The sequence below is a fragment of the Phacochoerus africanus genome, chromosome 10 (assembly GCF_016906955.1).
Source record: "Phacochoerus africanus isolate WHEZ1 chromosome 10, ROS_Pafr_v1, whole genome shotgun sequence".
Lineage (NCBI taxonomy): Eukaryota > Metazoa > Chordata > Mammalia > Artiodactyla > Suidae > Phacochoerus > Phacochoerus africanus.
Window position 1 is genome coordinate 125,703,198 of NC_062553.1, and position 20,596 is coordinate 125,723,793.

The following is a 20,596-nucleotide window of genomic DNA, read 5'->3' on the forward strand; positions in this document are numbered from 1 at the left end:
GTCATGCTGCTCCTCAGATGTAGAATTCTTAATCCCTGTCTGCCCCATCTCCTGCCCTGTGGCATACTTCCACTTTCCACTTGGGCGGTTCCATCTTTAAGGCTTTGTCCATACTCTTGCCACCTACAGTGGCCTGTCTTTCTTTCTGCCACGTCAGTCTTTACAGTACATATCTGTCATGATGCCTTGCCCCATCTCACATTCATACAGTCATCTTTCTTCACTAAATTCTTATTGAACCATTTATCTGACGTTGAATCAGAGTCTGCTGGCATAAAGATTATCCATGGATGATATTGAATTCTACTCTGGCCGTGTTCCCATCAAGCCTGTTAGAAATTCTATATTGGGGAAAAATTAACCTTGTTCTTGATAATAAATTCCTGACTCATTTTGGGAAAGTGTTTTAAGTATCAGAAAACCATCTCAATGATCTGATATGGTGTGAAAGTATCATGATAGCTCAATTCTTAGAAAAGTGATTCTTAAACTTCAATGCACATAAGAATCACCAGCAGTTGAAATCTCTTAGTCTGGTTCAGTAATATTTTAATATACACATATGATATTATTTATTTGATTTTACATTAATTTTATTTCTCATTAAATTTGAAATCTCACAAAGTGTTCTCTCTTCTTATCTCTCATAGCATCTGTGTATCTTATACATAATAAATGATTAATAAACACTTGAATTGAATAATTAAATTTGTTAAGACCACTACATAATTTTCTGATTTTAAAATCTCTTGTTAAGAACACTTAAAGCAGAAGTTTGATTGGAAGAAAAATGAAATGCACCATAGAAAATCCTCTTTTTTTAATTTTTAATTTTTAATTTTTTAAAGATTTTTATTTTTTCTATTATATTGATTTACAGTGTTCTGTCCCTTTCTGCTATACAGCAAAGTGACTCAATCATACATATATATATACATTCTTTTTCTCACATTATTAGAAAATCCTTTCTCCCTTGTTTAAGCTAGGAATAAATGGTAAGAAAAAGGTAAAAAGATGTCATTCTCAAAAAGGAAACCCCAAACTATGTAAGGAATGAGTTTTCTTTTGTTACCATCAACTTCAGTTCACATAGCTAATTGCATGAAACTTGTACATTATTAAAATTTTTTTTTTACAAACTTAGCTGTGCTAGATTTTGGAATTTAGAGGTAATTCTCCCCCATGAAGGATTAATGTTAGAATAAATGCTCTTGTCCCAACTGGCCTTAGATTTTATCTAAAAAACTCCGAGAGGCCTGTCCTCCTGAAGGAAGAGCCTCCACAGGAATCAGTTGCAGAGGACGCTTCCCCTACTGTCATGTTGCTGATCAATTGAAACCTAGTGTAGCTCGTGGTAGGAGATACTTAGTTGATTTTGGATCTTCATTCCTTTGCCTTTCTCTGCAGTAAATAATTTTGGAGATGCACAGACATTTTCAGGACTCTAAGACTCATTTAGACCACTGACTGTCATAAGTTTTGCCAGGCATTCCTTCTTTTGGATTAAGGCTCAAAGTTTCATTTGCTATAATCACAATACGGCAATATAGTTCATGAATATATGGCCATGTTAATGTAACCTTACTCAATTTATTAATATTCTTCATATCATTTGAAATGCATATAGAGAAAAAACAGCCAATAAGGTGACAGCTGTATATTAAAACACTTTTTGCTTTAGCTCCTCATTAAATGGGAAGGCATTAATAATGTTCACAGATTTTATTATTATCAGGAGACATCTGTTTTTCAATTTTCTAGATCTCCTTTCCCTTGCTTATAATCATTTTATCAGCTACTGTGACAACATCTCTGAGATATAAATTGGTATTGTTATCTTAATTTTATGGTTACTGCATTTAATCTATTTTATGCTTATCTCTCGTCTCCAGTTTAGGGCAACGTGCATCCTGGCAAAAGAGTGTGCAACTTGCCCACATTCCTGTGATATAACCCAAGCACTTTGTCCCATACTTGACAATAGCACCATCCTATGAACCACACTTATCTTCGTGGCTATGCTGATTTCTTCACTTCTTCTAGGTGTGAAGTTATATCACATATTCATTACCTCTAGTAAATATTAGCATGAGGCTGTGATTGAAAGTATCCCAAGTGGGAGTTCAGTTTTAGCATTCAATGATGAGGTGAGTCCTTGCATGCATGCCTCGTTCTGTCAGACTTTCAATCGCAAGAAAGGCACAGGCCTTCCCCCTCCTCTATTTTCTTTCATCCTCTGACAAAGAAATTCTCACTTGTTCATAAATGAATTTGATGTTCTCAGATACAGGGAAGAGCAGAAGAGGAAAGGCAGAGAAACTTGAGAGGCCACTAGAGGAGGGTTCAGAGCACAGACTCAGAAGTCGGATGGCCTGAATAGTATCAGGCTCTGCTGTTAATAGCATACGATGCCTCAGTTTCTCCATCTGTAAAATGGGGATAAAACCAGAATTTACCTTACAGAGTTTTTCTAAGGATTAAGTGGGTTACTATTCGTAAAGCACCATTTGAAATAGGGTTCCAAACTAGTAAATCTCTAAAAATTTATTTTTTGAGTAAAAATACCATATCTGGTATTATATAAGAGAGTGTATGCTGCTTATTTCATCTTCTGATTATAACAGAAGATGTTTATATTCTTTGCCTTAAAATATCTGTTTGTATGAAAGAAAGACTATGGTTAAATTTAAATCTCCAATGAAAAAAGCACAAAAGCACGGCAGTGAAGCAAGCAAAGTTAGGGGAAAAATTTAAAATAGTCAAAAGCAAAAATATTGTTTTCCAATTCATGAAAAAATGTATTTTGAAGGTATAAAATTCAGTTCATCTCTTCGCAAAGTCTATTTTTTTCCTACTGCTTCATTTTCCGTATGTGTGGTCTTCAAAATAATAGAAATGGTAAAGACATCTGACTGGGTACTGTTTTTGCACTTTTAAAACAGGTGTTTAAATATTTTTCTGTGATGTGAATTTGTGGGACTGTTGTAATGACATCCTTTTCAATTATAATCTTGCACATTGATGCTCAGTGAAGAGAAAGACAACTAATATCATCTACTTAATGTTTTTTTTATTTTTTTATTTATTTTTATTTTTATTTTTATTTTTTTCCCACTGTACAGCAAGGGGGTCAGGTTATCCTTACATGTATACATTACAATTACATTTTTCCCCCAGCCTTTCTTCTATTGCAACATCAGTATCTAGACAAAGTTCTCAATGCTATTCAGCAGGATCTCCTTGTAAATCTATTCTAAGTTGTGTCTGATAAGCCCAAGCTCCCACTCCCTCCCACTCCCTCCCACTCCCCCTCCCATCAGGCAGCCACAAATCTCTTCTCCAAGTCCATGATTTTCTTTTCTGAGGAGATGTTCATTTGTGCTGGATATTAGATTCCAGTTATGAGTGATATCATATGGTATTTGTCTTTGTCTTTCTGGCTCATTTCACTCAGGATGAGATTCTCTAGCTCCATCCATGTTGCTGCAAATGGCATTATGTCATTCTTTTTGATGGCTGAGTAGTATTCCATTGTGTATAGATACCACCTCTTCCGAATCCAATCCTCTGTCGATGGACATTTGGGTTGTTTCCATGTCCTGGCTATTGTGAATAGTGCTGCAATGAACATGCGGGTGCATGTGTCTCTTTTAAGGAGAGTTTTGTCCGGATAGATGCCCAAGAGTGGGATTGCGGGGTCATATGGAAGTTCTATGTATAGATTTCTAAGGTATCTCCAAACTGTTCTCCATAGTGGCTGTACCAGTTTACATTCCCACCAACAGTGCAGGAGGGTTCCCTTTTCTCCACAGCCCCTCCAGCAATTGTTATTTGTGGATTTATGAATGATGGCCATTCTGACTGGTGTGAGGTGATATCTCATGGTAGTTTTGATTTGCATTTCTCTTATAATCAGCGATGTTGAGCATTTTTTCATGTGTTTGTTGGCCATCTGTATATCTTCTTTGGAGAAATGTCTATTCAGGTCTTTTGCCCATTTTTCCATTGATTGATTGGCTTTTTTGCTGTTGGGTTGTATAAGTTGTTTATATATTCTAGAGATTAAGCCCTGGTCGGTTGCATCATTTGAAACTATTTTCTCCCATTCTGTAAGTTGTCTTTTTGTCTTCTTTTTGGTTTCGTTTGCTGTGCAAAAGCTTTTCAGTTTGATGAGGTCCCATGGGTTTATTTTTGCTCTAATTTCTATTGCTTTGGGAGACTGACTTGAGAAAATATTCATGATGCTGATGTCAGAGAGTGTTTTGCCTATGTTTTCTTCTAGGAGTTTGATGGTGTCCTGCCGTATATTTAAGTCTTTGAGGCATTTTGAGTTTATTTTTGTGCATGGTGTGAGGGTGTGTTCTAGTGTCATTGCTTTGCATGCAGCTGTCCAGGTTTCCCAGCAGTGTTTGCTGAATAGACTTTCTTTTTCCCATTTTATGTTCTTGCCTCCCTTGTCAAAGCTTAATTGACCATAGGTGTCAGGGTTTATTTCCGGGTTCTCTATTCTGTTCCATTGGTCTGTCTGTCTGTTTTGGTACCAGTACCACACTGTTTTGATGACTGTGGCTTTGTAGTATTTCTTGAAGTCTGGGAGAGTTATGCTCCTGCTTGGTTTTTGTTTCTCAGGATTGCTTTGGCGATTCTGGGTCTTTTGTGGTTCCATATAAATGTTTGGATTGTTGGTTCTAGTTCTGTGAAAAATGTCCTGGGTAATTTGATAGGATTGCATTGAATCTGTAGATTGCTTTGGGTAGTATGGCCATTTTTACAATATTGATTTTCCCAAACCAGGAACATTACTTAATGTTTTAAATCTGTGGTACTTTGAAAGACAGAATATATGTCTTATGTACATGTGTGATATATGAATAGCTTCACTGATTTGGTATAGATCTCATAAGCTGGGGCATGAAATCACTTAGCCAGCCCAAGAAAGATGTAAGTGCTCTATAACAGTGAATAGTCTTGACTCTACACGTCTTTGGTTAGCCCTCAGAGATCAGAAGCTTAGTAATCCATCTGTTTAAAACATACAGAGTGAAAGAGATTACATGAAGGATTGGACTACTGCCATGAAACAGGTCAGAGAAATTCCATAATTCAGAGCATTAGGCTGAACTACCATGGTTATCAACCCCTTGTTTCTTTTTGACCTAGTCCATAGTCAACTAACTAAACCAGTGTTAGGTATCCCAACACCATCAGGTAAAGGCCTTGGAACTTATTGGGAACAAGTCCCATTTTGGATAGCTGGAAAATCAGCATTCTCAAAGAAGCCAAAAAACCTTACTATTTTTTGTGAACAAGTCTAGGAGAAGCCTCATTTCCTAGTGGCAGTTTTTTTTAAATGCTTATAAGTATCCTAAGTTTATATTTAAGAGGCTCAAACATGCATCCAACACTCAAGGTGTAAAGAAGCTACAGTAAAACTTCCTAAGTTATAAGTGGTATTTTATGAAAACACAACTTTTTATTTAGGTGATAGAAAATAGAAGTAATACAAAATATAAATAAAGGTCTTCATAAACCTTAGTAGTTAGTTTCCTGCTGGAATACACTGTGCAAAACTAATTTTATACTCAATAGTAAGAATGATTAGTATAGACCTCTGTTAAATTTTGACAAATGGGACAATTTTGATGATTTTTCTGGGGCAACCACAAAGCTTCCTGGAAGAAAGATGGCCCATGGAAATCTAAAATGCTAATCTTTCCATCCAAATAGTCAATTTAAATCTAAATCCATTAGAATGTGTGCTTTTATTTTAATAAATATATTGCGAAATAGTGATACATTTCTTTAATCAAAATGGTGTAATCTGATCCTGGTGAGAGTGGTTTCCCCAAATTGAAGATACATTCATTACAACCGTGAAGTTAACTTGATGTTCTATTTAACTACCCCCGTCACGAAACTAAATATTGTTAGAGTATGAAAATTTTTTTCAGAAGGAAATCATCTTTTTTGATGTGAGACTTAACTGCTGAAATTTAAGAACTCAAATCGCTAGGTGTGTTTTATACCAGCAAAGTACAGATGCTCTCCGTGTCATACCCTGCAGCAACGTTTTAGGCACTCCATATGGCTAGCAGAACTAGTAACAAGTACAAGCAAAAAAACTGTGGGATGAAGCAAAACTGAATCATTGAGACAATTGATTTATGTGTGATAATTCACTCAGGGAATTCTATTACATTATTTCAATGAAATAATTGTATGGTGAATTTTTATTCCAGCTACGAAAATCCTTGAATGATTGTAATTTTGAAATTAGATTAAGAAACATAAAAACTCTCAGTCTTCCAGCATAATTTTTTTTTTTTGGTCTTAGGCTGGTAAATAAGCTCTAATTTTCATGGTTATACAGGTATATACTCATTGATATAAATAGAAAAATGAGATTAAGCATATAACTCTATATAATGAAGAGTTATATGTATTTAGATAGCTGTGTCGGTTTTATTGAATACAACCTGTTAAATAAGAAATCTGAACAGATTGATATACATGTAATCAGAAGTCCTAGGACATTTGGAAAAGGGCACAGGACTTAGGAAGCAGAGGAATTGAGGACCCAGATCTGCTCACCTTGTTGAAATTAAATCTTGAGCCAATTATTCAGCCTCTTTAAGCCTAAGTCTCTTAATCATGGAAATCTGAGGAATGGGCTACCTGATCTTTAAATTCCACCCAGCTCTAATTTTATAATTCTCTTTACCTCCTGTTTTAGATTTGTAAATGCCTATATGATCTTTAAAATTGCAGTTTTAGTTTTATAATTATAATTAGTTTCTATTTTGTATCTCTATCTCATTAAAAGAGAGAGTGGGAATAGGAGAAATAAGGCTGTGTTAGGCAAAGAGGCTGTCATAAAGAAACGTTATGCTCTGAGTGCACCTAACTGTGCTGGCGTGGGCAGGTTTCTTCCCAGATTGCAGAAATATTGTGAATGATCTTTGAGTAAAAGTAGAAAACATACGTGATACCAGACAAATGGCCTCCCTTTTTTCTCCCCAGCGTCTGTGGCAGATACAGACTGAGACAATTGCCTTTAGGACTCGTAAGCCAATTGGAATCCTTCCTATAAGCTCTTTTCCATGTTTAACCTTTGGGCTCAGGAAGGTTTTTATTACTTGTAGCTAAAAATATTTGGCCAAATAATTTTAATAGCAAAGTGGATGACCAACATGAATAGCTCTTTTAAAACAACTTTAAAAAAATAGACACAGGGAAATATATTCTACCTCACAAAGGAATAAAAACATGGAGTGGAAAAAATGTGAATTCCATCTTTTGTCTACCAGACTGACAAAAATTAAAATGTTATACCCAGATTTTGGAGGAAAGAGGGGAATAAGTCTGTAGTTGGGTATGTAAATTACCACAAACAATATGGAGGGAAATTAGATAACATTTATCAAAACATATATTGGCTATGCTATGACGGGTTTCTTTCACTTAGCACAATATTTTCAAGGTTCATTTATGTTCTAGCATGTATCAGTACTTCAATCCTTCTGGTGGCCAAATGAGACTATTCTTTGCCCATTGGATGGTCTTGGCACCCTTGTTGAAACCAGTTGACAATAGATGTGTGGGTTCTTTCCTGGAAGCTTGATTTTATTTCATTGATCTATACATTTATCATTGTGTTAATACCACACTGTTTTGATTAATATTGCTTTATAGTAAATTTTGAAATCAAGAAGTGTGAATTCCCCTACTTAATTTTTTTATGACTGGTTTAGCTATTCTGTGTCCCTTGCAATTTCATATGAATTTTAAATTTAGCTTGTCAATTTCAGTAAAAAAGTTACCTGGGATTTTGATGAGGATTGTCTTGAATCTGTAGATAAGTTTTGGAATATTGCCATCTTAACAATGTTAGGTTTTCCCACCCATAAACATGGAATGTTTTTCTAATTATTTAGAGCTTCAATTTTTTCCTGAATGCTTTATAGTTTTCAGAGCATAAGTTTTGTACTCCTGGAGTTCCTGTTGTTGTGGCTCAGTAGGTTATGAGCCCAACTAGTATCCGTGAGAATGTGAGTTCAAGCCCTGTCCTTGCTCAGTGGGTTAAGGATCTGCTGTTGCCATAAGCCATGGCATAGGTCACAGATGTGGCTTGGATCTGGTGTTGCTGTGGCTATGGCCTAGGCCTTCAAGGGCAGCTCCAGTTTGCCCCTTAGCCTGGGAACTTCCATAAGCTACAGGTGTGGCCCTAAAAAGAAAAAAAAAATTGCAGTCCTTTGTTAAATTTATTCCTAAGTATTTTATTCTTTTTCATGCTTTGTACATGGGATCATTTTCTTAATTCTATTTTCTGACTGTTCATTACTAGTATGTAGAAACATAGTTGCTTTTTGCATGTTGTTTTTGTATTTACAAACTTTTGAAACTCGTAAGATTTTTGTTTATGTTTAATGGCTTTCTTAGAATTTTCTATATACAGGATGATGTCATTTGCAAGCATACGTAATTTTACATCTTCTTTTTCCATTGTGTGTATGTACCACATCTTCTTAATCCACTCATCTGTTGATGGACATTTAGGTTGTTGCCATGTCTTGACTATTGTGAATAGTGCTGCATTGAACATACGGGTGCCTGTATCTTCTTGAATGAAAGTTTTGTCCGGATATATGCCCAGGCACGGGATTGCTGGATCATATGGTAGTTCTGTATTTAGTTTTCTGAGGAACCTCCATACTGTTTTCCATAGTGGTTGTACCAATTTACATTCCCAGCAACAGTGTAGGAGGATTCCCTTTTCTCCACACCCTTTCCAGCATTTGTTATTTGTAGACTTATTAATGATAACCATTCTGATTGGTGTGAGGTGGTACCTCACTGAAGCTTTGATTTGCATATCTCTAAAAAGTTGTGATGTTGACACAAATTATTTTCATGTGCCTGTTGTATGTATTATTTGGAGAAATGGTTAATTAGGTCTTCTGCCCATTTTTCAATTTAGGTTGTTCGTTTTTTTTTTTTTTTTTTTTTGCTGTCGAGCTGTATGAGTTGTTTTTATGTTTTGGAGATTCAGCCCTTGTCAGTTGCATCATTTGCAACTATTTTCTCCCCTTCTATAGGTTGTCTTTTAATTTTTTTATGGTCTCCTTTGCTGTGCCAATGTTTGTAAGTTTAATTAGGTCCCACTGGTTTATTTTTGTTTTTATTTCTATTGTCTTGGGAGACTGACCTAAGAAAACATTTGTAGGGTTGATGTTAGAAAGTATTTTGTCTATGTTCTCCTCTAGGAGTTTTATGATGTCTTGTCTTAGGTTTACGTCTTTAAGCCATTTTGAGCTTATTCTTGTGCATGATGTAAGGGCATGCTCAAGTTTCATTGATTTACATGCAGCTGTCCAGGTTTCCCAGCACCACTCGCTTTTTCCCATTTTATATTCTTTCCTCCTTTATCAAAGATTAATTGACCATAGGTGTCTGGTTTTATTTCTGGGCTCACTCTTCTGTTCCATTGGTCCATATGTCTGTTTTGTACCAGTACCACACTGTCTTGATTACCTTGGCTTTGTAATATGGCCTGAAATCTGGGAGAGTTATGCTTCCTGCTTGGTTTTTGTTCCTCAGGATTGCTTTGGCAATTCTGACTCCTTTATGGTTCCATATAAATTTTTGGATTGTTTGTTCTAGTTCTATGAAAAATGTCGTGGGTGATTGGATAGTGGTCACATTAAATACATAGATTGCTTTGGGTGGTATGGCCATTTTAATGATATTAGTTATTCCAATCCAGGAGCATGTGATAGCTTTCCCTTTCTTTGAATCCTCTTTAATTTCCTTGATTAATGTTATAATTAATTATATTTCTCAATGTATGAGTTTTTCACCTCCTTGGTCAGGTTTATTCCTAGGTATTTAATTTTTGGGGGTGCTATTTTAAAAGGTATTTTTTTATATTCCATTTATAATATTTCATTGTTAATATACAGAAATGCAACTGGTTTCTGAATACTAATCTTGTATCCTGCTACTTTGCTGAATTTGTTGATCAGTTTGAGTAGTTTTTGTGTGGAGTATTTAAGGTTTTCTATATATTGTATCATGCCACCTGCATACAGTGACAGTTTTACCTCTTCTCTTCCAATTTGGATACCTTTTAAATGTATGATTGCTGTGACTAGGACTTCCAATACTATGTTGAATAAAAGTGGTGAGAGTAGGTATCCTTGTCTTGTTCTAGATTTTAGTGGGGAGGCTTTCGGTTTCTCTCCATTGAGTATTACATTGGCTGTGAGTTTGTCATAAATGGCTTTTATTATGGTAAGAGATCTGGTTGATTTTTATTTGTTTTTCTTGCCTAGTTGCCTTAGGTAGAACCTCCAGTAAAATATTGAATAGAAGCGATGAGAGCAATCATCCTTGTCTTTTTCCCGATCTTAGGGGAAAGATCTTAGTCTTTCACAGTAAGTGTGATTTTTAGCCACGGGTTTTTCATTGATAGTCTTTATTAGGTTGAGGAATTTCCTTTCTGTTAGTTTTCCAAAAGTTTTCATCATGAATGGGCCTTTGATTTTGTCAAATGGATTTGCTCCACCTATAAAGATGATCATGTGGTTCTTGTCCTTTATTCTAGTATTATAGTATACTACATTGACTTTGTATGTTAAGCTAACTTCACATTTCTAAGATAAATCCACTTGGTCATTGTGTAATGCTTCTTATGTGTTGCCAGAATGAGATCCTGCTGTATAGTACAGGGCACTATGTCTAGTCACTTGTGATGGAACATGATGGAGGATAATGTGAGAAAAAGAATATATATGTATAGACTGAGTCAGTTCTTTGTACAGCAGAAATTGACAGAACATTGTAAATCAACTAAAATAGAAAAAATAAAAATCTTATAAAAATTTAAAAAAAGAACTTTTGCATCTATATTCATAACAGATATTGGTCTGTAGTTTTCTTATGATGTCTTGGTCTGGTTTTGGCATCAGTGTAATACTGGGATCATAGAATGGGTTAGAAAGTGTTTCCTCCTCTTTTATATTTTGGAAAACTTGTAAAGGTTGGGTATTAATTCTTTACATGCTGGTAGAATTCATCAGTGAAGCTGAGTCCAGGCTTTTATTTATAGGAAGTTTATAAATTACTTATTCAGTCTCTGAATATAGGTATATTAAGCTTTCATACTTCTGAGTCAGTTTTTATAGTTTGTGTCTTTCTAAGAATTAGTCTACTTCACCTAAGTTATATAGATCATTGGCATACAGTTTTTCATAGCATGTCCTTATAATCTTTTTTATTTCTGTAAGGCTGGAAGTTATGTCCCTTCTTTAATTTCTGAGTTTAGTAATTTGAGTCTGCTCTCAGGAGATTCCCTGAGATGGTTATCTCTACATTTTCAGGGATTTGTCTACTAAACTCTGGTTTGCATGTGTTTAAGTAGTCTTCCAGCCGTTATTGCATGCAAAGCCCTAAATTTTATGGCTTTGAGTCTTGATCAGGTCATTTCAGTGGGAGGAAGCAGGGGTGGTTAGTAAGAATTTGTATGGGAAAGCCATATCCCCAAATGCTGTGTGACTTTTGAGAGGTCCTTACGCTTAACTATTCCCTGGATCTCCTTTTCCTCAGACTCCCAATCTTATCCTCTCCAAGTCCCTGATCATCTGATGAAACCATCCACAACTGTCCACGAGCTATTATGAATGCATAACTCTAGCCAGCCCTCCTAGGTAGAGTAGATAACTAGATGTAACCCTAAATTCTCTCCCTATGTACTTCAGGGCCTCCCTGCTTATAGTATGCATTGTCAAATCATAGAAGACCATTCATAACCGTAGTTTAACCTATGTCTTCCTTAATCAGCTGGTAATAGTGAAGTCATCATAAGACCATATATGTGGATTAAATGAGAAATAGCAGTGCACCAGGAATAGAAGCTCTGGTAGTGTGAGCCATGTGATTATGAAATCTGATGGTTCTCCAGGACTTGTACAAGTCCCTTTTTTCATGTACAACTGTTACTCAAGATGAAATATTACTGTGCATACTCACCTTTATGGCTTTGGGGATTAGATACCACTACATTTATAGTGGGTATATCTGATTACAAGATTACTTTGTTATCTCATTGCTAAGCAAGAAGTCTTTGCTAAGGCTTCAAATAAGATGTATCTCTCAATAGAAAATTCAACTAAGAAAGCACAGTTTTGTCTCTATACTCTGGTGACCTATACTGAGATTCTTTATCAGGTCTTGCCATAGTTTCCATACAACAACCTGATCTGTCACAGACATTTCAAGCACCATTGATTCTCTGGCATAATTCTCCTTGGGTTACAGCCTGGATCCAGAGAATTTTCTTTCTTTCTGTATATGTATGTTTTTTTTTTTCTTTTTAGGGCCGTAGCCACAGCATATGGAATTTTCCAGAGCCATGGGTCAAATCAGAGCTGCCCCTGCAGGCCTAAGCCACAGCCCTGGCAATGCCAGACCTGAGCCACGTATGCGACCTATACCACGGCTTGTGGCAGTGCCACATCCTTAATCTACTGAGTGAGGACAGGGATAGAACCCACATCCTCATGGATACTAGTCAGGTTCTTAACCTGCTGAGCCACAATGGGAACTCCCTTTTTCTGTCTGTTTTGTTTTTCTTTTGCTTTTGGCTCCAGTCAGTCTAGCTGCCTTATGTGTTACTTGGCAAATGAGCCAGATGCCCACTCACCGTTTATATGCGTTATCTTCGAAATCCAGTAATTTTTCTTGTTAAGCAGGGAAGAAATCCAGTAACTTTCCTTTCACTTTGGAGGAAATATCCCAATAATCTGAAGGCAACTGGATCCCAAGAAAATTCTGAGGAGGCTATTCCCTGAATTTTCATAAGGTTTGTCTGTCAGCTTCTGGTATGTGTTTTACCAAGTGTTCCAGCTATATTTTAGTGCATAAAAACCTCTAAAACTGGAGTTCCCATCGTGGCACAGTGGAAGCAAATCCAACTAGGAACCATGAGGTTGCAAGTTCGATCCCTGGCCTTGCTCAGTGGGTTGAGGATCCAGCATTGACGTGAGTTGTGGTGTAGGTCACAGATGCGGCTTGGATCTGGCGTTGCTATGGCTCTGGTGTAGGCTGGCGGCTACAGCTCCAAGTAGACCGCCAGCCTGGGAACCTCTATATGCCATGGGTGCAGCCCTAAAAAGACAAAAAGACAAAAAAAAAATCTCTAAAACTTATAGTTTTAAACAGTTTTTACTTTTGCCTCCACAGTGCTGCAGGTTGCTTGGATTCAGCTGAAAAGTTCTAGCTTGGAGTTTCTCATGTGGTTGCAGCCAGAGGTTGACTTGATTGGGTGTGCAAGATAGCTTCTTTTTCCCATGTTTGGCGTATAGGCTGGGGTAGATGGAATAACCAGGATGCACGGTCATGTCCTTATCCACAAGGACATTCTGTGTGGCCATCTTGGGCTTGCTCATGGCATGACAGTTGGACTGGCAGCTGGCTTCATAGAGACTGAAGCAGAGGCTGAAAGCTTCTTCTGACCCAGCATGTCAATGTGACATCATCACATGGTAGTTCATTAATGCTCCGGTGGGGCAATCGGATTATCAAGTTCTCTTGTTGACAAAGATCCGGAGAGCTGATAAAGGCCAGAATGAGATAATTTAAATGTACTGGCGTCTCTGTCAGGTGAAAGCAAACTATTTTGGTCATCTCTGCTTATTGGAGGATGGAAAATGCATTTTCCAAATTAGTATTAGATCAATCAACTATAATCCATCGTAATTCTCCCACCGCCATGTTTTATGCACAGGCCAAGCAGGAGAGTTAAATGAGGGAAGTAATAAGGATTCCTACATTCCCCCCCCCCTTTTTTTATGGAGACACTACTTCTGGCAGTTCACCAGAAACAAACTATTTCTGTGTATTTCTACTTTGGTAAAGATATGCAGTAGAGATGCTTCTAACTAGACTTCCTATTATAGGAGTTCGCATTCCGTAGGTCTCGTAGCCAGTGTAGACTCTGTGAATTGTCCAGTAACTTAGAAAGGGTTCCTTAGACTACAGAGCCAGAGGGAAGCAGGAGAAAGGAAAAGGGAGTGGGTCAGAGAGGAAGGGAAAGCAAATGCAGAGAGGAGTATTATCAGCCCAGCCCCAGGTTCTGCTGCTTCCTTGTTTCTACTATTCTGCCTCATCTTAATTCAGAATTAATTTTAAAGTAAGAGAAGAATTGCAAGCCTGGAATAAGGGACTTTCTCCCTTGAATTAGTTGAGAGTAAATTGCCAACATAATGCCCATTACCCTTAGATGCTTTAGTGTGTATTGCCAACAGTCTCCTTCATAACCATGACATAAATGTCTTAACCAAGAAAACTTATTCCACATGCATTACTGACACCCAGTCTCAAGGCTCCATGCAGTTATGCCAGTCATGCCAATTGGTGTATCCTTTATAGCAAAAGGATCCAGTCTGTCATCTCATGTTGCCATTAGTTACCATGTCTTTTTATCCTCTTTCACTTTTTAGTTGTTCTCTAGGGTTTTCTTGATTTTCATGTCCATGACGTTTTTGAGATTAAAGCCAGTTATTTTGTATAAGTTTCCTTAATCTGTGTCTGATGTTTCCTCATGATTAGATTCAGGTAGGAATATCACAGAAGTGATTCTGTTTTCTTCTCATTGAGTCCTATCAAGTAGTGCATGATTTTGATTTGTTTCATTATTGGTGAGGTTAACTGATCACCTGAAGAGGTGGTGACTGTCAGACTTCCCACTTTTTACTCTGGAATTAGAAAATATTTTGTTGTAGTGCTGGAGGGGGTGTGGAGAAAAGGGAACCCTCCTGCACTGTTGGTGGGAATGTAAACTGGTACAGCCACTATGGAGAACAGTTTGGAGATACCTTAGAAATCTATCCATAGAACTTCCATATGACCCCGCAATCCCACTCTTGGGCATCTATCCGGACAAAACTCTACTTAAAAGAGACACGTGCACCCACATGTTCATTGCAGCACTATTCACAATAGCCAGGACATGGGAACAACCCAAATGTCCATCGACAGAGGATTGGATTCGGAAGAGGTGGTAGCTATACACAATGGAATACTACTCAGCCATCAAAAAGAATGACATCATGCCATTTGCAGCAACATGGATGGAGCTAGAGAATCTCATCCTGAGTGAAATGAGCCAGAAAGACAAAGACAAATACCATATGATATCACTCATAACTGGAATCTAATATCCAGCACAAATGAACATCTCCTCAGAAAAGAAAATCATGGACTTGGAGAAGAGATTTGTGGCTGCCTGATGGGAGGGGGAGGGAGTGGGAGGGATCGGGAGCTTGGGCTTATCAGACACAACTTAGAATAGATTTACAAGGAGATCCTGCTGAATAGCATTGAGAACTTTGTCTAGATACTGATGTTGCAATAGAAGAAAGGCTGGGGGAAAAATGTAATTGTAATGTATACATGTAAGGATAACCTGACCCCCTTGCTGTACAGTGGGAAAATAAAAAAAAAAAAATTTTTGTTGTGAGTTAATTTGAGATAATGTTTCTCGTCAAACTTAAAATATTTCATTGATGAATTATGTCATTATGGACTCATGAATTGGCTTTATTCAAAGGGTTATATATAATTAATTACTGTTATTTATTTTATTGTGAAAATTGTGCCAGATTTGGCTTTCATTATGTGCCTTAGAGCTGGGTTCTGTGTCTCTGTGAAACAGCATCACTTTTAAGAACCTCCTTACTTTTTGGCAGAATAGGATGTTCTAGGTTCATCTCGTATTTTCTCAGTGCCAGCCTTGGTATTAGCCATTCTTCCAAAAAGGGATGGTTTCTTAAAGTGAAGAATGATTTTTAAAAAGCAGTGTGTGCGCGCCCTATATGTCTGCATTGATATTTGAGGATTTCAGCTCCTAGACACTCTCAGTTGCCAGAGCTAGAGAAGACACACACGCACACACACACACACTCACGCTCACACCTATATTTATTTCTATATCTACATAGCTTCAAAGCCATGATTTCATCCCTGTAGTTCCAGTTTCAATCTAACACCATAGGGTTCATTGAACCATAAAGTTCAATCTAGTTTTCTTCCTTTATATATTTGTAACTACCCTACCTCACAGTGAGAAACCTGGCTCCCATCATCTTTAATATATTTATTTGAATGATCTTCCCATATGGAGCCAATCTTACTTTGCTGCTGCTCCCCGCCACCTCCCTCCCCCCTCCCCCCGCATGGGTGGCCTCTCCCTTTGCTTGGCTCTAGACCTTCCTTCTCCTCAATCTACTCCCTCCCCCACCACATGCACACACCTTCTAGTATAGGTGCATATCTTGCTCAGCCACAAATAATCAATTTTGGATTGAATTGTTTAGCAAGTGGAGAAAGGGAGAGGAAATAGGGAGGGAATGGGAGAGGAAGAAATGAGAAAGGGAGAAGAATGAGAGGTGGGAAAGGACAAATCAAAAAGGGAAAGAGAAAATAGAAGAGGAAGCTAAACTCCACAGCTTCTTTACAGCCCAATGACTGCTTGTCCCACTGGACACTGTCAGAGAGGCTGCACAAAACTAGTGCTGGTCTGGACACTGTTCTGGGAGAGCAAGAACTCCTTCCTATCCCCTGTCTCCCACTGGGCAAGCCAGTACATTAACTGCCATGTACTTCTGCTTTCATCACCTGAGTTTTGCAAACACTCTCTAGAGAAGCCAGAGGCTCCACAGGTCTGAGCAGGCTGGGGTGGTCTCTCTCTGTTAGGTGGCCCTGCACCTCAGTATGAAGCAGTGGCAGTAGCAACAGCTGCAAATGGGCTCAGTGACACACAAGCTGCTGCTACCACCATTCTGACAGGAAAACAAGACATGAATGAATCTAGAGTAGTCATTAAACAGAACTAGTACATCCATCCCTTTCCTGAGAGGAAAAACATGCACGTCTAATTCTTCAAGCTCGTGGCCAGATGCAATTTCCCAACCAAGCTATAGTTCATCTCTTGCAGTTTGGCCCAGAGTTGTAATTATTGCCGCAAATCTTCTTCCTCTACCATCTATTTTATATTTCCCCCTTATCAGAAGGCACTGTAGCAGCCTGGATTATTTTCAGTGGAGTGGCGTCCAACTTCAGTGCTTTGAGCCCTTGGTTACCTTTTCTCGAGGACCAAGGTTTCTGCTCTGGTCCGCTTATATCTATCTGGCCATGGAAGGATGAAGAGAACGCACAAGGCCTCCTCTGGTTCTTCATGGCAACTACAGTTGGGTACTCCAGTCTCTGCCTCCTGGTTGTCTGAAATGAGCATTCTGCTGTTGCCCACTTGCAGTGGCCATTGCATAGGGAAGCGTCATGAGAAACCATGGTAAATCCTAATTCTACATCTGGGTTTTCCAGATTTGTATATTCCAGCTCTTGGGGACATAGCATCAGTTATCAGCCATTGGTTCAATGCATACATGCATCCTGGAGGGCAGAGTCCAAATCCTACAACATATGTCCCTTCAGCTGGCACCTTATCTGAGTCTGCAACCGCCATTCCTTCATTTTCTGCAGCTGGCCCATAAAAACTGACCTGTGGGAATTTCCTCTTCTGCTTGCTTGATATAAAACAACATAGTGACATTAGAAGGCATATGTTAAATATGGCAAAGCCACATGATGGAAGGAACTGAAACACATGAAGGAGATCACTTACCAATTAGGAAATTATTTTGGATTTTATTTGAGTAATAAATAAACTTTGTGTTTTTGTCCTTGTGTATTTGGGGCATTGCTCGTTAAATTAGCTAGTATTACGAGTAATGCAGTGCTTCACTGAGGCCAAAGCTCTGAGTTAAACTCACACCTTTATAGAAACTCAAAATAACAATGACATGAAAATTAAGCCATGGTGCATCTTAGCTGATCCTTACCTAGTCTCAGACTGTTCACAACTGATTTTGAACTTTAAAATATAACATGGTAAAACATAACATGGTAGATCCAATAATGTGCATAATGTTGACAGTTTTAATCATGTAGACACTTCTAACCTGAATTTGCTAGAATTATAACTGTCATTATCCACAGTGGCACTCATATGTGTCCCATCTCAGACCACTTTGTTGGGACCTGTACAAAGTGAATTCATAAGTACCTCCTGTCTTTGTGGGGGATATTACTCAAGGAGGCAACACTGACGGAGAAAAGTTCGCTTTCACTTGTAATGATGATGTAGCACATGCAAAATAAAATAACGTGTACTGCACATACTGAATTACTTTCCTAAATAATTTTTGAAAGCTACTTTGATTTTGAAGAAACATGGGGGAATGTGATTATTCTTCAGTACTATTGACTTCTCTATGCCTTAGGTCAGTTGTTCTCAGCGGGTACACTTTTTTGTTTGTTTGTTTATTTTTGTTTTTTAGCCACAGCCACAGCCACAGCATGGGGAAGTTCCCAGGCTAGGGATCAAACCTGCACCAAAGCAGCAGCCTGAGCCACTGCAGTGACAATGTCACATATTTAACCCACTGCACTGCAAGGGAACTCCTCAACTGGGGCAATTTTGCCCTTCCCCTGCCCACCCGCTGGAGACTTTCAGCAATTCAGTCCAAAATGTCAGTAAGTATCGAGGAATACTAATTTAGGTTATGATATTTCAAATTTCTTCCTTTAATGTAGCTTAATTTGAGGTTAAAATCCAAACCAAAATAAGCCAAAGAAAGACAACTAAAACCACTACAAAATGGGGGGGGGGGGAATAAAATAAACCTAATTGTCAATTTGCAGTTATACTATTCTGATATCAAAATGCCTCTAGAGAAATCTGTCACTCTCCTGTATATATTACATTACCTGTAAGAACAGTAAAGGCAACATCATTTTTATGCTTGTTCTACACTCCTGTACATTCTTAGTTTTGGTTTTCAGCATGCGCATCGAGTACCAGATGTCTCCCAGGTTTGACATCGTCATAAAACTCTGCCATCCAAAGTGTGGTAAATGCAGAAGTGTGCTTCTAGCAAAGGAAAATCCGCAAACACATGCATGAACAGAGGCAGTGATCCCAAGGGCTGTGATGGGGTGACCACATCCACATGTGACTCTCGGGGCTGGTGGGAAGAAAGCCAGGATCTCTGGGTGTCTTGCCGAGGGTTCCCAGCTGTTCCAGATGTTAGGTAACACCTAGAGGTCCCATATGTCTATGGTTTTGCTTAGAGCTACTCTAGGATTAGAGAAGAGAATTGTGTGAGTGTAAACTCACAATGGAAGGAAGCACAACATGTACTTTCTTGCTGCCTTAATTTAGACTCTATTGACTTTAGAGAACCTCACCCTATCCTCACAAACCTGGCAAACATAAAAGACAAAAGAGCCTGGGCCGCCTTTTTTTTCCTTCTCCAAGTATATTCAAGTTTGGAGAAGTGGTTTAGACTTGTCAGTCCGGAAGAAAGTTGGTTGTAGCCCTCCTGTTCAGGGCAGTGTGACACAAAAAATTTCACACACATGTGGGGATACAAGTAAGATGGCTCCTCTGAAGGAGGTCACTATTTTTCACCATGTATGCTAGAGAAGGAACAATAAAAAAAAAAAAAAAAACAAAAAAAAACTGATTCCTCCTGGAATAATTCTTTAAAAGCCAAATGGTTCTATTTAAAAGCTTGTCATTTGTAAATGCAGGTAAACATCCCTGACATGGACTAATTGCCAGGCATAATAAATTAGAGAAATACTGAGGAGGAAAGTAGGGCTCTAACTTTCAAGGACTTAGTAATGTGTAATGATGCTAATAAAATCCTTCTAAAGAAAGAACCTTCCAGAAAATTGTTTTGGTGTTCTGAGGCATAATTGGCAGCACACATCTTAATTTTAAGTTTTGTATTAAAGCCATTAAAGTAGTTTGTGGTAATTAAGTAGCTTTTAAACATCCTCAGATGTGGTAATTTTACTGCTCTGCTAATTTTCTAAGCAAACCCATTCTTTGTAGATTGTGTGAAGGCAATTTTTAGCTCAGATTAAGAGAATGGATAAAAATGAGAAATTAGAAGAGTTGTCAATTAACAAGATATAAGACCCCATGCAAAAGGGAGGTTTCACTGAAAACAGGATGTTGAACTTGGCAAGTTAGGAGTTAGAGGTGACTTGAGGAGAAAGGGCAACAAGCCTACGGTGGAAGGAATGGAGAGGCCCCAGGGAGGTGAGGAATCGAGAAGTTTTGAGATGGAGGAGACTGAAAATGGAGCCCAGTGATTTTGCCATTGCTTTCTCTGGGGAGATGAAACTACATGGTCACCTTAAAGCTGATGATAATTGTAGATTTGGAACAGTCATTCACCGTGGCGAACACAGAAGAACACTGACTGGAGAAATGTAAGGATGGCTGTTTTACATTGAAAACCATAAAACCACAGCAGTAAAAAAAAAAAAAAAAAAAAAAAAAGAAAGAAAAAGAAAAAAGAAAGAATGATAGGACATCAAAAAAAAAAAAAATCATGTTAACACATCTGGGACCTGTATCTATTAAGGCAAATGTCTGACTCAAATTTTGCTTTGCTTGGTTCCATTTGAGCAGTCTTCACATGATGTGTGGCTTCCTTCCATCTCAGCGTTCTAGGTGAGGTGACTT

At 38.0% G+C, this 20,596-nt stretch overlaps 1 long non-coding RNA gene across 1 annotated transcript in view; it reads left to right on the forward strand.

Annotated features, from left to right (window-relative positions):
• The window catches only part of LOC125137657 (uncharacterized), a 226,940-nt gene that overhangs the window by 189,547 nt on the left and 16,797 nt on the right, over window positions 1–20,596 (forward strand). The window lies entirely within an intron of this gene.